A 19,195-nucleotide genomic window follows, 5' to 3' on the forward strand; every position below is an offset into this window, starting at 1 on the left:
AACATTCCGAGCCAGTTACATAGAATATTTGCAAAGTTAATTTTGGTTTTTTTTATTATTATTCATTTAGATTATTTTTAAATAGTTTATATGTCAAAACATAAATTCCTTAATTAAGAAGTGTTTAAAACCGTTGACTTGAAATTATTACTAATTCATCGTATGGATCATTTTAAAATGAAGATAATTTACAAAAAATTATCACAGATATGTATAAGAGTAAATTTAAAAATTAATTTTTATTCTGTTAGCTAACAAAAAAATTGTATTTTTTTTTTTTTTTACTACTGTTTAAAATAATTTTTATCAAATTAAACTAAACTTAATTTTTAATTGAACATTTTTTTTAAAAAATATATCACGTTTTTCATTATTTTTAATTTTTCAGAATTCAGAAAAAAAAATCACGTTCTGAAAAAGATAGTTATAAGGTTTCTGAGAATAAAAACAAATATATAAAGAAATATCTTATTCTGATCAGTAATAATAACAATAATAATACGAGGGCTATTCAGAAAGTAAGGAACGTTTCCACCTGACGCCGCCAGGCGCAGGCCAATCGCGTATATATTGGTGTGCTCGTGATCGGCACCTCAGTCAGCGTCCAGCCGTGACAACGAGAACATCTCGTTGCCCGTTTTTTTATATACAAATTTGAAATGTGTGCTGCAATCGAAAATCCCGCCATGGGAACAACGTAATGAGTGAAAGTTCTGTCAGGAAGTGGTGCATTCAGTTTAAAAATGGCCGAACAAACGTTCACAATAAAGAGATGAGTGGACATCCGAGCATTGTGACTGACGATCTGGTCTCCAAAGTTGACGAAAAGATTCGTGAAAACCGCCGTTTCACAATAACTGAGCTTTCTCTATGTTTCCCACAAGTTTTACGAGCTTTATTGTTTGGAATTGTTTCACAGAAGCTAGGCTACCAAAAATGTTGTTCAAGATGGGTGCCTAAAATGCTTACAGATCACCATAAAGAACAACGAATGGGGGCAGCTTTGACGTTCTTGGAGGCCTACCACAGTCATGGAGATGCACTACTGGATCGAATCGTAACAGGAGACGAAATCTGGGTGAAATATGTGAATTGTGAGACAAAATTACAGTGCATGGAGTAGGGGCACACAAGTTCCCCTAAAACACCAAGGAAATGTCTGCAAACTTTGTCGGCAAGGAAGATCATGGCAACAGTATTCTGGGACAGGCAAGGTGTTCTTCTTATTGATTTTCTCGAGCGTGGTGCAACAATAAACTCTGAGCGGTACTGAAAAACATTGCAAAACCTTAGGAGAGCTGTACAAAACAAGCGCCGAGGAAAATTGTCATCCAAAATTTTTCTTTTGCATGACAATGCCCGACCTCACACGGCAAACCGTAGGCAAGAACTCTTGAACTGGTTCAACTGGGAAATTTTTCCTCATCCCCCCCTACAGCCCAGGTCTTGCTACAGGGGATTTTCACTTGTTCCCGAAAATGAAGACCTGGCTAGCAACACAGCGTTTTGACGACGATGAGGAGCTCCAAGTACGCGTCACTGAGTGGTTGAGATGACAGGCGGCAGAATTCTATGACACAGGAATTTCAAAGTTTGTCCACCGCTATGATAAGTGCCTGAATTTATATGGTGATTATGTTAAAAAGTAGTATTTTAGTCCCTCTTTCACATGTTTATAATAAAAAGTTTATCTTGTACTTGGTTTTTTGAAATTCCAAGACGTTCCTTACTTTCTGAATAGCCCTCGTACATTATACAGATTACGTCAGGAATGGGTAGATTTGCTGCTCCAAAAAAAAAATGAATCTATTCCAGCATTTGACTGACCAAATCAAAATAAACTGTGATTAGAACTTGATCAGAGCAACGACAGAAACTACATAATCCTCTTTATGTTATAGAATGGTAAGAAAAATTATGAAACGAAAATTGGAGTAATTCGATACCTAATTGTTGGGACGGGCAATAACTTAAAACACTCGAAGAATCAAGCCACAGATAATGAGGCCTGACCCAAAATCTTTCCTCAACCGTAAGTCGAGATATGGTTATTGGTTATATGGATATTGGTTCTCTCTACTTAAGAGAAAAGTTGAAAACCATTTTTAAAAATAATATTTTCGTACCAGAAACATTAATTCTATCGTTTTCACTCTTTTACCCAACTATAGCGAGGCTGCGCCGAGAATCGGCCAGGAGACGCAAGCCGCTAGTTAACCTACATATATAAAAATGAATGTCTGTCTGTCTGTATGTCTCTTATGCCTTCCTAAACCGTTTATCCGATAGCGATGAAACTTTTGGGAATGGTTGGATGCATGCCAGGGAAGGTTTCTAAATTAGTTTGGACCCGCTAGGTGGCGCTGGCGTCGAGATATTTCGAAAAATTGTACTTATGGTCCTATTTGCCTCATATTCAGAATACGTGTTACTTACATGGAAAGAATTATCTCTGCAAAAAATAAACCCTCTAGGTAGCGCTGGGGTTGAAATATTTAGAAAAATTATATTTATGGACCGATTTAGTTCGTAAATATGAATATTAGTTACGTGAAAAGAAATAGTTTTGCAAAGAATATACCCGCTAGGTGGGGCCGGTGTCGAGATATTTACGAAACAAATAAGCAAATATACAAACAGAATTTTTTATTATGTATTTAGATATAATAAAAACGGGAAAAGGGTGAAAGGGGGAAAGAGGAAAGGGTAAAAAGGAAACTGGAGAAGGGAGAAAGGGAAAAGGGGAAGGAGAATAAGTGAAAGGTAAAATTTGTGAAGTTTAGTTTTTTATTTTTTTATCAAATTTTCAATTGTGTTCATTTAAACTCTCTCTCTCCCACTCTCACTCTTTCTCTCTCTCTCTCTCTCTCTCTATATATATATATATATATATATATATATATATATGTATATATATAGCAATAGCGAAGCATTGCCGGGTCTGCTAGTTATAAAATAAAAAATAGAAATAGTTAATTTATTATTTATAATAAATATTTATTTATAATTTATAATTATAAATAATTTATTATTTATAATAAATATTTATTTATAATTTATAATTATAAATAATTTATTATTTATAATTTTATTTATTTATTTACATAATAACAAGTTACACCCTCATACATCTTAATCCACATAGGTGAAGACACCCGCTTTATGACGATTCCGGTCGCCACACTAACCCCTCCGTTCATAGTTTTGATGGGGTTTACCGGAAGTCGTCCTTTACATCCTTTAAACTTGACAACACAACACTGTCGTCAGTTTAGCCTCTATAAGGATGCCATCGATAAAAATGTCGCCTCGGAATACATGTATTTATACAACCTGCTATCGCCTTCGTACGACCTCTTCCAATCACGACCACCTACCATAACTCTCAACGATCAAATTAACAGATTCGCGGAAGCGCGATCTCCACACCTTCCCCTAACACCCTCTTACAGTTACTAGATGATAAATTAATTCTATAGCAACTGGGGACCTTAATTTCGAACTCGGGACCTCCGAATGAAAGGTGAAGATGTTAGTTTATATTTTAAATTTGCATACATGAAATACGAGTAAATAAAATATTGGAAGATCAAAATAATTATTAAATAATTTATAGTAATAAAAAAATTATTTGTGATTATTTGCGTATACGTAAAATGGTGATGCAATAAAGAACTTATTTTACTGGAACACTTTTTTTAAACGAAAATTTAAAAAACTCCTGGTTTGGTTCCGGGTTTTTAATCGTGAAAAATGGTGAATATCAAATTACATTGATCTTCCAGTGACATACTGGAAAAATGCATCACACTACCAGTTAAGAAGAATGTTGGATTTAATTAAAATTCATAAGTGTAATAATGTAACTTAAGATGTTATTAGAAAGATACTCTACGAAGAAGATTAAGAGATTAAAAAGTAAATCTCATAAATTTTAAACATTTTTCGAAATTTCCTCTCAAAGTCCTTTTTCTGTAAGAGGTTTTAAACATATCACTTGTATTCAAACCTCCTGGTTTTTAAGTAGACAGCTTTATTCAGAATATTAATTATATTAATACTTAATAAGGATTAAACTTTAATATATATATATATAGCTTATATAAATTCAAAAAAGAATGTCGTAGACTGTTTTACTTGTATGATAAATGTATGATCAAAACATAAAAGTAAATGTAATTACAACTATAAAACCTTCAAATATTTTTATTTTCCCGTTTATGTAGCAACTATAACGAAGCTGTAGCTATTTAGAAGGGGAAGAATGCTGATCGGTCAAAATTGGACATATCCGGTTTTCACCGAATCTTGACAAATTAACTTCTAAGGACCCCAGAAACTGAGAAGTGGCATCGAAATTTCTGCGACAAAATGTGCGTACGTATTGTATGTATGTTGTATTATATTCCAGAACTACTTGACCGATTTTCAACAAACTTGGCAATAATATTTCTATAATAGGAGCATTGATGCTATTAAATTTTCAATTCAAAAGATCAGCGGGTGGGGAGTACAGGGGGAAAAACGAAATCGTTTCCAAATTTTGGTAATTAAGGTTATATATATATTTTTTAATAATTTTGTGAATATTAATAAACAACTTTTGAAAAAAAAGTTTGAGAAATTTCACTCCCATCCCTAAAAATTTTTAATGTTGAAGAGTTATAAAAGGTAGTATACAAAGAGTGATTTTTGTTGCTTTTTTAATATTTTTTTTTAACAGTTATAAAAAAAGCAGCTTTTGGGTACAATTTTTTTGCTAAATTGCACCCCTACTCGATAAATTAGTAATAATTTTGAAATGTTGTAGAAGGCAATACTTTGCAGTGTTTTCTGTTAGCATCTCGTTGGATCCACAAATTTATTCCCCAACAAAGTGGGGTCTTAACTTAGCAACCCCTTTCTTCTTTCTTTCTTTCTTTCCTGTTTAGCCTCCGGTAACTACCGTTTAGATAATTCTTCAGAGGATGAATGAGGATGATATGTATGAGTGTAAATGAACTGTAGTCTTGTACATTCTCAGTTTGACCATTCCTGAGATGTGTGGTTAATTGAAACCCAACCACCAAAGAACACCGGTATCCACGATCTAGTATTCATATCCATGTAAAAATAACTGGCTTTACTAGGACTTGAACGCTGTAACTCTCGACTTCCAAATCAGCTGATTTGGGAAGACGCGTTAACCACTAGACCAACCCGGTGGGTTAGCAACCCCCCCTACACATACCACATCCCACTTAGCGGCCGAACTACTACTGCAGTAGTCAGCTATACTGTGACGTCACAGGTGAGCGGCAGAATTAAATAAATGAATAATATTTAAAGGTTAAAAATATATTTAAAGCGGCCACTGATACCATCACACCCACGCGAATGAAATATGGTATGCTTGCGCGCATTAGTTAAAATCATTGAATTAAATAAACAAAAAATGTATTTAAATAAAATCATACATATTTTATAATAATTGTGTGTATATGTGTGAAAGCCGTGTGACGGGAAAGTCCTAGAACTGTGTAGTCAGTTTCTTTTTTACATTACGTACATATTTAATTTATTATTCATTAGAAAAGTTCTACGTAATATTCATTTTACCTTCGTGAAGTAATATAAATTAGATTTGAATTAAAGCGTCATAAACGACCACATAGATAAAGATTTAAAACACAAAAACGATTCTAAAATACGACCTGAATCGTAATCACTAATATGATATGCTGATGTAATAGTATAAATCTTAAACCTAGAGACTGGAGAAAAATCTAATAAAAATAGATACGGTTCCAAAAGGGAATTTAAAAATAAGAATAGAAATTGTAAAATATCTTATACAATTATGCATCTAACTGTGAACATAACGAATTTTTAAAAAATGTAAAATTTTTATGATAAACGTGCTGTATGTAAATTCTCTCTTAATTGATTATTTTTTTAAATAATGTAATTTTGAATACTGTAGTCAGCGTGGAATACAAAAAAACAATTCGCAAACTTACATAAATGAATATGCAAAACAGAAAATGATGTCAAGTTTTGTAATATGAATTAAGGGAGAGAAAAATTTTATTTCATTATTCTATTGTTCATGTAAATTAAATCTAGAGTTTTAAAGTAGAATACAATAATAATAATAATAAAAACAAACAAAAAACAAAAATGTAATTAATATTACATAAAATTTAACCTTTTCATTTTTTTTATTTATAGTCGCATCAACAATTAAAAGTCATTAGCGACTTATCAATGTAGTGTAACTGTACCAGTAAAATTTGTTGTCTTGAACAACTTATGTCGAGATGCGTGGTTAATTGAAAACCAAACCACCAAAAGAACCCCGGTAGTATTCAAATCCAAATAAAATTAAACTACCTTTGAAATCAACTGCGACTTCGAAATCAGCTGATTTACGACAAGTCTACCATTACACTAACCCAGCGGATAAATTATATCAAGATTAAATTTCATCCTAATTACTCATATTACTAAAAATTATCTTACTTCATTATTAACAATATCAAGCTTATCGTAGATATGATTTATGTTATATTCTACGGTGAAACGAATTTATTAGTTAAATTTATTGATTAATTGATATACAATCAAATTAACTGATGAAGTAGCTATTTATTAAAAGCTATCTTTAATCGTTTAACAATTTTCAATCTTTTAACATCATTATTTAGAAATTTCGATAAAAAATCTAATCTTTCTATATAAATGGATATTTTAAAAATAGGTAATTTATTACGACCACTGTTTGGTATCACTCACACGCTAAAATGACAAATTTGTAGCGTGTGAAAACGGCATGCCTGATCGGGATTCGAACCCGGGACCTTCGGATGAAAGGCGAAACTTGCGCCACAGGGGCCGGCACACGGATTTGATTACTAGACAGTGGATACCGGTGAACTTTGGTGGTTGGGGTTCAATTAACCACACATCTTAGGGATGGTTGGCCTGAGTCTACATAAAATATTTATATATTGTTCATATCATCATCATCTTATTGGGTCATGAGGTTTGCTTATTGTTCATTAGTTGAACAGACTCATACGTTGGAATTATCCTAATACATTTTTGTATTATGCTTAAGACTATCTTCTTTTCCAAAGATATTTCATTCATCAATTTCATATTTAGAATCTACACAGAAATATGAAATTTAGTAATCCTTATGATCAATAAAATTGAATTTTAATTAATTTGAATATTAATTATTTGTTGTTAACTGAATTAATTAATTTTGTTCGTAATTTTAATTAATTATTCTATATCGGAATAAAATATTAAATTAAAATTGCTTATAAAGAAATATTTTCCTCTTATACATATAATAATACTTTACAAATTTAAAAATTATCTATAAATGAAAATATGATAATGTACCCTAAGAAAAAAGAAATAAATACTATATACATTTTTTTAACCGGCATATTACTTTCGTTCGCACGGCGGGATTGAGCGGTGAAATTGAAATCGTTGCGTTTTAAGTTATGAGGAGTACGAAAATACCATTCGCTTAAATTTTAATTTCCTTATATGAATACTGGGAAATATGAATTCAAAAAAATGAGGGAAATAAAGCTCGACTGGAGAAATAGAAGATTATTAGTGAATCTGTATAAAATGCAGAAAACGGAGATAGAAATTAACGGCTTAAATAAACAGGCCAAAATAAGAAGAGGAGTCAGGCAAGGTTGCACACTGTCACAGTTTTTGTTTAATTTGTTTATTGAAAAAGCTATTGTAGAAATGAAAGAAAAAACAAAAGGAATCAGAAATAATGGAAAATCGATACATTGTATCCGCTTTGCAGATGATATTGTGTTACTGGCGGAATCAGCAAGAGGAACGGAAATGATGTTAGAAACACTAACATCTAAAGTACTAACAAAACTTAAACTGAAAATTAATAAGGAGAAGACAGGATTAACAAGATTATGATTGTAGGAAGGTACAAAGGTTGATATTAAATTTATATATTGTGCATATAATCATCTTATTGGTCTATGAGCCATATTATAATTATATATGTAGATCTCTGTTTAAAATGTGTGTTAGTCCAAAAGTACTAAATAAATTTCATTGAAATCTAGATATACTGTAGTATTGTATCTGAAGTAAAGAATGTGAAAATTTAATGAAGATTGGTTGAGTCGTTCCTGAGTTACGTTCAATTTAAGGTCGACAACAGGCAACATAACCTCAATGTGAAGTATGTTTTTCGGTCGCACGGTCTGATTGGTGGCGGGGGGGAAAGTGAAAATGAACTTTCCTTACGTTTTGAGGCATCAGGAATACAGAAAATACCACTCATGTATAAAAACGTTTGTGGCTCAAAACCCTTCAAAACTACTTCATCAATTTTATTAAAATTTAAATGTGCGGTAGTAGTGTTTCTAAAATGTTGCATGTGAAAATTTGATGTAGGTTGGTTGAACCGTTTTTGAGTTACGCTCACTTTAAGGTCATTATCAGACCACATAACGCCAAATGAGGTTATCTTGACTGTGGGTAGTAGTGTATTTTTCATAAGCATTTATGCAGCAGTCACATTAATGAGCGTTTTTAAGCTTGATGCGTATGTAGAAGATCTATTCGTTAATCAAATATATGTAGTCTATTGTACTCTGAAAATCAGAAAGTTTTTGACTGCAACATATTAGGGGCTTCGGAAACAAAAAGTTAGACTTTTCAAACAGAGCGAACTTTTCTCTAAAATGAACAGTTATAGAGTTAACTACGAAAATAGGAAAAAAATAAACATTTTTGCGATTTTTTTTTTTTACATTTTTTTTTTAAATTTTAAGCACACCTTTTTCAAGTAGAGCATAACGAAATAATCATTTCTGATGATATTCCGGAGACATTAAAGCAAAACTTAGCGATCATGTAGAAAAATTCCAATCCAAAACAGATACCGCTTGAACTATATGTGTGTATGGAAATTCATCCAACTGTACAGTACAGTTCGAAAACGGGTACTCAAACCTTTTCACAATTATTGCAAAATATACCAATTGTTTTAAATGGTTATCTGATTAAATTTTTATTAAAATATAATATCATATTATTTGATGCTAACAAAATACATATAGAGGTATTTTTTTTGTAGGATACATTATCATATTGTAATTTAAAATTTTTAAATTTGGAATGTATTAATAAATCATTTCTGTATAAGAACATTCAATTACCACATAGCTGTACACATTCAAATCATAATTCCTTTTGGAATTAAAAAATCCCTTTCGGCACGCCAAAGGCGGAGGTAGATTTTACCAGTGCTAAGTAGAAGATAAAAAATATTTCCATCTTAAAGTTAAGAAAAACTTCAAATTTACTCAATAAAACAATGGTTGCATGTATTCGCATGTTTACCATACGACAAGCTCCATCTTCTTAAAATTTCAACAATATTTTGGTCATCCCTTGCCGTAAGGGTTGGTCATATCAAAATTTGTTTCAGACAAAGGTTTTTGGTAATATTTAGAGGACTAACGACCACTTTAAACCGATTCGATACTGTGCCTATTAAAGGAGGTATGATTTTTTTGGCTTTGAAACCCCATTTTTTCACCGCTTGAGCTAATAGTTGATGATTTCAAAAACTTTACTTATATAAGTTTTTGTCCCTTAATCAAAGAATATTTGGAACTTTATATGAATTCCATATTTTACTTAATTCGATATTTTAGCATGGGAGTGAAAATGGAGAGGTTTTTTCGAGTTATAAGTTTTTTCGAGTTTTTTAAGTTATAAAGATTTTCTTTTTTCGAAAAAAACCTCTCCATTTTCACTCCCATGGTCCGATTTTGCCCATTAACGAACTCAACCGAGAATTTGGGGCGTTATATTTTATGTATTAATTTGAAAGTGATTGATGCAAAATTTTGCCAGTTGTGTACACAAAAAAGTGGGGAAAAAAAAAAATATATATATATATAAACTATTGATGAAGTCCTACGCAAGAACTATCGCATGAAAATAAACAAGAACAAAACAAAAGTAATGAAATGTAGTAGAAATAACAAAGATGGACCACTGAATGTGAAAATAGGAGGAGAAAGGATTACGGAGGTAGAAGAATTTTGTTATTTGGGAAGTAGAATTACTAAAGATGGACGAAGCAGGAGCGATATAAAATGCCGAATAGCACAAGCTAAACGAGCCTTCAGTAAGAAATATAAGTTGTTTACATCAAAAATTAATTTAAATGTCAGGAAAAGATTTTTGAAAGTGTATGTGTGGAGTGTCGCTTTATATGGAAGTGAAACTTGGACAATCGGAGTATCTGAGAAGAAAAGATTAGAAGCTTTTGAAATGTGGTGCTATAGGAGAATGTTAAAAATCAGATGGGTGGATAAAGTGACAAATGAGGAGGTATTGCGGCAAATAGTTGAAGAAAGAAGCATTTGGAAAAATATAGTTAAAAGAAGAGACAGACTTATAGGCCACATACTAAGGCATACTGGAATAGTCGCTTTAATTTTGGAAGGACAGGTAGAAGGGAAAAATTGTGTAGGCAGGCCACGTTTGGAATATGTAAAACAAATTGTTAGGGATGTAGGATGTAGAGGGTATACTGAAATGAAACGACTAGCACTAGATAGGGAATCTTGGAGAGCTGCGTCAAACCAGTCAAATGACTGAAGACAAAAAAAAAAAATAATAAATAAACTATTGAAGTGACGGTGATTTTGGGGTCTGGAGGATGTGAAATGCGAAGATATGATACAACTTTTCGGAAGTCGAATCATGGTACCCATTACAATAGGTAGCTTTCTTATAAAATCTACCTAAAATTTAGATACTAATACTAGAGTAAGCCAACATGAAGAAAATAATTAAATTATAGAATAAAGCAGGTGTATTTCGTCGACAATCTTAACGGAGTGATAGCGTCTTTGCTTTTTATCCAAAAGGTTCCTGATTTAAATGGTCAGGCTAGGCATATTTCACACATTACAAAATATATTTCTCATTACATGATAAAAAAAAATAGCTATAGTTAGTGTTGTGAGAATAAATAAATAAATACAAAGTAGGAAGAGTAAAAAAAAAGAAAATAAAGCATGTTAAATGGTTGGTAATAAGAACGATGTATTTATCATAAGCTTTTCTACAGTTATTGACTAAAATATCTCTTATCTGGGTAATAAAAAACCATTTTTATTTCATTTGAATTAAGTTTTTGTTTTTGAAAGTGCTGCCTTTTTTCAGATAAAGAATTAACAAATAAATGATGTATAAACGAATTTAATTCAACTAAAATGGGTATTAAAACCGCTGAAAGAAAAGATTGATCAATATTATTAACAAAGACAACAGTTTTATAGCTACGACAACGTACTGTATTATATATCGAGTTGCCCCTTTTTTCCCCGATCGCGTTGCTTTTATATAAATGTAATTTGGGATCAGTTGTGTTGTATCGACTAATGGTAGAGGATTTTCAAGTTGAAAAGGTTAATGGATCCAAATCCTTTTGTTTTTAACAAATGCTGAATTCGCAGTACGAGGTTTTCTATCGGTTACACGGTGTCGACTAAACACGCACATTTCTAATCTTCCACTCTTGTAGTCACGCACTCACCAGAATCCGTCTGCGCTAGCTTTAACGGTACTATATTTTATTTACTTCAATTAAAAAAATTATACTTTCTATTAAAAAAATCGTATGTTTTCACTTATAATGATAGTTTAAATTAATATTTCCAAAATGACTGCTTAATTAAAGGATTCAATAAACTGTTTAAACCAAAATGAATTTATTTAATGTTTATTACGTATTTTACAATATTGTTATTACGTATTTTACAAAACAAAAGGACAATTCAAATTTAGTTTGATACACATCTGTTTAAATAAAATAAATGGATTACCTATGTGCCTATTATTACTGACGATTCCTTAATCCTAGGAACCGTGGTTCGATAAATAAATACAAAAGTTCTTTTACTATTGTAATCATTAAATTAAGGGGAAAGATTTCAGTCGTAAATCTATCGTGCTTTAATATTTTCAGTCGCTGATTAAATGATGTATTATGATATATTCTCATATAAAAAGCCGAAAGTTTGTTGTTTTTTTTTTTATGGCATGACGCGAGAACCAACCAACCGTGTGCTTTCAAATTTGCAGGATACAGTCGTGTTAGCTGAGAAAAGGCTTTAAGATAAACTATAAGGTTCTAGCCCCCTCGCGGGTGAAGTAGTAAATTAAAGAGATTAATTAAAGAAAAAAAATTGATCCATTTACTTCATTATTTTATTTCTGCCACCAAGGCAGGAGAAATACATTTTTCATCGTCAAAGGATTTTGTACTTTATTTATCATAGTTATTATTATTCTGTCTTTCGCAATTTAGTTTATTTTTCAGGTTTCTATAAAGCCTGAATACATACAACTGTTATTTATCAGTATTATTCTGACAATTCTTACCACCATCAGGGTTACAAACACTGCGGGGTAGAGCCCTCTGTCTACACGGGAATGATGACCAAGCAAGCTTTACGGCCTCGGGGGAGTCCCTGGGTCGGCTCCGGGCTTCATCTGGACCATCCTGGAATCAGTGGCTTCAGGGGGCGGAGCCCCGATCAGTATACATACGTTAATTACAAGAAGGAAAGTATGATAATCTGTCAAAAAGTAGAGTTTGGGTTATTTGAATTTCTCGAGGTTTCATGTACTAGGGACCCCAAAAACCAAAACAGGTGAGGAGTGATGTTCGTATGTACGTATGTATGTATGTAAGTTGGCGTGTTTGAAGGTTAATAATAAATTTTGACTGAAAACCCGATTTTAATGAAATTTGGCACAGATTCGTCTATAGAAAGCAATTTGGTGGTAAAGGTTTGGGGTCAATAGCTCCAGGGGTTAGGGTAGATAGTTTCTTTGGGTAGTATTTTCTCAAAAGTTTGCAAACATAACCTCACTTTATAATAATAGACCATTCAGATAAGATTTTTATGTGCCAAAATCAACTTCCGCTAGGTAAGACGTGTAAAAAATTGGAAAAATTCCATAGAATTGAATGAAACGATTTTTTTTTTGTCTTCCTAGGCATAGTAGTGCAAGTGGCCCAAAAACGTACTTTTGGGGGCAATATTGGGAATGAGAGAAATGATCAAAAATTAAAAATATCGAATTTTCGAATTTTTTAAACTTTTTTGGTGTTTTTAAATTTAAGGTTTCTTATTTAAACTTATAATAATATTACAAAATATTTTATCATACTTCATCCCACCCCTAAAAAATAAATCTTAGATAATTTTTAAATTGGTTGTACATTTTTCAGTGGATTTTTTTTTATTTTCTTCCATTTAACATTGTAAAAATAGAAATTAAAAAATATCATTGGAAAGCGATTTTGGAGACGGGGAGCAGAAAAAAAATACTAATTTTTTTCATTTTTAAAGCATAATTGGGTTTACTTAAACATATAATGAGATATTTAGAATAAAAAATTCATCAAAATTATTCCTCCTACCACAAAAAAGAAATCTTAGGTTTTTTCATAAAATTTCTATTGGGGATTTTTTTATATGTATGGCTTTTATTTTTATTGGCTTTGTGTAATTTTTAAAAGGAAATTTTATCGTTGTCGCAAGAATAATTTGAAAGATGAAAGGAGAAAAAAGAAAAGGTGAAAGGGTTAAAAAGGAAGAAGGAAAAGGAAATAATCGAAAGAGAAATGACAGAAGGAAAGAAAATAGAAAGGAGAAAATGATGGAAAGGGAAGAAAAGAAATGGGGGAAACGGAAAGAAAATATAGTACAAATAAAAATGGAAAAACAGGAAGAAGGGTAAAATGGAAAATATAAAAACAACGTGGAAAAGAAAGAACGGGCAAAGAAAATGGAAAGGGGAAAGGAGAAAAATAAAACGGGAAAGGAAGGAAGAAAGGGAAATAAGAAAAGGAAAGGAAAAGGAGGAGAAAGTAGTGGAAATAAAAGAGGGGGAAAGTGGAAAAGAGAAAGCGAATTTGGGAGAAAAAAAATGGAAAAAGGAAAAAATGAAAACAGGGGAAGAAAAAACGAGAAAAGGAAATGGAAAAGGGAAACGAGAAAAAAGAAAAAGGGGAAAAAGGAAGAGGGAAGGGAAATAAGGGAAAGTGAAATGAGGAAGGAATAAGAAAGGGGGATAAAACGGTGAAAATTATGGAAAGGGAAGAGAGGAACGGGGAAAAGAGAAATGGAATGTGGTAAAAATGAAAATGGGAAAAGGAAAGCAAGGAAAAATTGAAAAAAGAAAAAGGGGAAATTGTGAAACGGGAAAAGGAAATACAATAACAAAAAATAAAGAAGATAAAAAGAATGGGGGAAAGGGAAATCAGGGAAAGAAAAATGAGGGAATGAATGGGGAAGGGGAGAAAATTAGAAAATGGTGGAAAGTGAAGAGAGGCTAAAATTGTAATGGGGAAAAAGGAAAATGAGAAAGGGAAAGGGAGAAATGGGAATTGGTAGAAAGGGGAAATAGAAGAAAGGGTAAAAGGGAAAGGTTAAATTTTGTTATTTCCATAATGTTCATTTTGTTAATGTCTTATGAAACTTTCAATTGTGTTCATTTAATCTATATAATTGAGTATATATATATATATATTCAAATCTAGCAATAACGAAGCGTCCCCGGGTTTGCTACATGAAAAATTTCATGTATATATATATATATATATATATATATATACATGAAATTTTTCCAATATACTAGTTTTATGAATGTTATTAGTGTATTCCAATATTTCGAAAAATTCGTTTGGATTGTAATTATGTCCATTAACTAATGTGTTTAGAAAAGTTAGATCCATCTTTATTATTTTTATTTATATAATTGATATCTTCTTTAAATGTAATTGAGAATGAACGATTTGTCATACTATATTAAATATATATTTTAAATCACAGATTTCATATTTAAGACTATATACTCCTTGCTTTTCAAGATCTATTTGTTATGATATTTTATTGTTTTACAAGGGGTCCTTATTATTTATGTAATTTATTATTTTATTACTAGTTGTACACGCTGTTTTTAATTTAAGTGCTTTAAATGTTTTTATAAACTTATTATAATTTATATTACATTCTATTTTAGCGTATTCTTCTATAGTGATATTATTTGTTAGTTTTATTTTGTCATTTATGTGGATATTTCCGTTATATTTTTATTGTTATTAAAGTACAAAAGTATTAAAATTGTGTTTAAATCATTAATGGCATCGATTTTTTAAATATGGGAATTAAGTATGGTCTGGAACAAACTTTTGTACATTTGAATAAACATACAACTTGAATAAAGTTTTAAAAATAATATTAAAAATTGAAATTTATCTCTGTTTCATTTATTTAAACATTTTTTGTATTTTAACTGCATGTAGTTTCAATAAATAAATTTTACCATATTACTAATTTTAATGTATGTAGGTACGAGGAAGCAGTTGAAAAACAATATGCCGTCAGAAAACTGAAATATATTTTGCAGTGCATTTATTATACTTATGGTGAAAATATTTTAAATTAAATACTTAAACTGTGCAATGGTTTACTACAAAAAATTAACATCCATCTTATTTTTACGGAATTTAAGAATGGAAATAACAGTGGCTATAAAATATTTATTTACTTTATGTATTATTATTTGTAAATACATAAATTAGCTACCTAAACGCCTTGACTAAAGTTAACTTATGAAAAAAGTAAATAAGATAAAGTTTTCATTGTATGGTAAATAAAATATAAAATTGATGTGTGTCATTTTTTGTAATATGTATTAGAATACTTATAATTGTATATAGGTGTGTATGTTGTATATTTATTTTTATCGTATATTCTTTGAAATATCTTGAAAATTAAATTTTGAAAAATTGAAGTATTATACGTAACTCTTGAAAATATAGGTAATTCTTATTTTTTTATTTTAAACATACTGAATTATTTTATATATAATATTATTTGAATTACATATATTGTATATTAATTTTTGTTTATTAATAATATTTTTATTTATATATAGAGTAGCCCATCGGACTGGTCTAGTTTTTAACTAGACGTCGTAAATCAATTCTTTAACAGCTGATTTTCGACGTCGAAGGTTATGAGGTTGAACCCTAGTAAAAGTTGTTTTCATACGCATATGAATACGAGACAGTGGATAGCGGTGCTTTGGCAGTTGGAGTTCATTTAACCATATGTCTCAAGAATGGTCCGACTGAATCTGCACAAGACAACACTTCATTTGTACATATCATCCTCATCTCATTGGGCTATGGAGGGGGTTGGTAATTTTTCACTAGTTGAACAGATTGCAACACATTAGGAAGAAAAAAAAATATATATATAGTGTTTATAAAAAACCTTTTCAAGAATTCAAAAGGATATGTCCAGATACGCTTAGTTTACCGGTTATCCGCCATTTTGTTTTCTTAACATAAAATTTTATTACTCGGAATGGTTAACCGTATAGAATTGAAATTTCGTATACAGTTAGGGTACGTAGATATCTACTTGTACAAAAATAATGAACCTAATCTCGCAATCCATTAAAAAAGGGCAGTCATGTTTATTAAAATGTTACGAAAACTATTAAGCCTTTTTCTACAAAGGAAATGATACCTTATTTATCCAAATCCGTTCATAAATAACAACATTATGGAAAAAATTCTTTAAGTGAGTTACTTTAGATTTAAAAAAACCGTTTTCATTTCCTCCCGAATAAAATGAAATAATTCGAAACAATACAACAGGCATTTATATGTACATTTAAATGAAACAGCAGTATGTTTAGTACTAATTAGATATGATAATTACTTTCTAGGAATTGCGGATTAAATTTTACAAATTTTTGTTCTTTTCATCTGTTTGTTTTACGAGTCGCAAAACCGTAACAGTTTATTGCCGTATTTAATTTATACCATGGATCAGGAAGGGAAGTTGGTGTGTGTGTGTGTGTGTGTGTGTGTGTGTGTGTGTGTGTGTGTGTGTGTGTGTGTGTGTGTGTGTGTGCGCGCGTATACACACACATGGAAATGAAAATACATAATAGGGTAATTATAAATTAAACAATCTTTAAAATATATACCCGTATAAATTCCTTTACAAATCAGTAGATATTTTAATGAATGTGCAAAATTATATCAACACCGTCAAAAAATTAGTACTTGTATCTTTTCACTAAAAATTGTGACAAATACGAATTGGAATATGGAAATTTTCCGTTCAGGCCGCAAACACAGCCTGACTGAGTGGTTACTACTGTCGGTACGTTTATAACAGGAGACTAAGATGCGCAGTCTTATACTCTGTGATCGGTCGCTAACACTTCAAACATAATAATTTTAATCTTATAGGTTATTTTTAATCTCAAGATTATTATTTCTTATTTTTTTCTTATTATTAGATTAATAATCTTATTAGAAAATTTGCTGTAAAACATTTTGAAAATTGTTTCGGAATTTCGTTTTCCCACTATATGAAATCGTTGTATTATTTTGACTAGAAAGATGCATGTTAAACGTTATTAGAATATTAGTTTACTTTTTTCATTGACTAATAGTAAATTATAATGTATCTTTGGTAGGTAGATTGTCGACATTACTCATTCAGCAAATAAGAGTTAAATGTTTATTTGTTTAATTTATTAATGTGTATTTTACGAAATGCAGATTAGCAGTAACTATGGTAACTAAAGCACTTCAAAAGCATCACTAAAACAAAGACCCCTTTGACGAGGACAACTTCGTAACTTATTTCTGTTTCCACGGTGACAGAAATATATCAATGAAATGTTTCTTTTTTCTTTAAGGGTACCTTGTTTTTTTTTTAATTCGATTTTTGTTTTGCATTTTTGCTTATTTTAAATGTTATTTTATGCGTATCAAAAATAAAATAAGGAATAATAATACTTTTAGTGGTAAAATTTATTTATTTGTTAAACTCACCGAAAAATTGAAAGTTTGAACTTTTTTACAAGATTATTTGTTTTTTATTGGCACTGTCCTAGTTATTATGAAAAGGAAATTTATTGTTTATACACGGAAATTTTGTCAATTTTGGTTAAATTTGAAATTTTGATCATATTCATAAATGAATTGACTCACGATTGCGAAAACTCCGCGGAGATTAGAAGAATGTTTTATTAAAAGACGGTAAAACAATTTCACGAAAGGGTCAACTGACAGATAAACTTGACAATAAAATTAACGGCTACTGTGGTATTGCTATAAAAGAAAAATACACATATAATAGACATCAACCATGAAAAAGGGGCTATTTATTTTCATAAAATCTCGACAGATGATGAATCTTCTACACACCATGGATTTTCATCATGATGGACTATCGTCGAATAAAAAGAGCTGATAAGGAATAAAAAATGATTATTAACACGAAACTAAGAAAAACAGAAAAGTACTCAACCGTAATAAGGATTACGATGATGAAGACCCAGACATTGCAGAATATGGTGCTGAGATGTATTGACCATTGTAAACTGGCATTGACCAGTAAATAACGTTTTTAATCGTTTTCCGAAAATTGAAATTTTTTTTAAATAAGAGGATCGTTATCTCATGAACCGCTTAAAGTAGGAAAATGACATTTTTACAGTGTGTCTTTGTATGCAAGACAGAGCTACTGAGTTTTTAATACCTAATGATTTGTATTTTCTATGATACACAATCTTTTGTGCAAAAAATTAGCTTCAAAAAATAGGAAAATTGAATAAATATTGTAAGTGAAAACTTTTTGTATTAAAAAACTCAGTAGCTAAAAGAAAGACCTAAAACAACTGTGCAAAATTTCCGTGCTGAGTTCCTATTGTGTCCTGAGAAAATGGGTCTTAAAAGTTGGGAAATTACATTACCGAGATACAAGGTACCAGGTGTCCTTAATGAATATCTTTATGTGACAAATTCATCCCCAGAGGAATAGAGAATCGATCTGTGGCTTAAAACCTTCCCTGAGATATCACGAATGTACGAGGTCTATTCAAAAAGTAAGGAACGTTTCCACCTGACGCCGCCAGGCGCACGCCAGTCGCCTATATATTGGTGTGCTCGTGCTCGGCACCTCAGCGTCAGCGTCCAGCCGTGACAACGGGAACATCTCCGCACTGCCCGTTTTTTTTTTATATACAAATTTGAAATGTGTGCTGCAATCGAAAATCCCGCCAGTTGTGAGGTGCGGTCTGT

Source organism: Lycorma delicatula, chromosome 9, assembly GCF_047948215.1.
Source record: "Lycorma delicatula isolate Av1 chromosome 9, ASM4794821v1, whole genome shotgun sequence".
In the NCBI taxonomy this organism is placed as follows: Eukaryota; Metazoa; Arthropoda; class Insecta; order Hemiptera; family Fulgoridae; genus Lycorma; species Lycorma delicatula.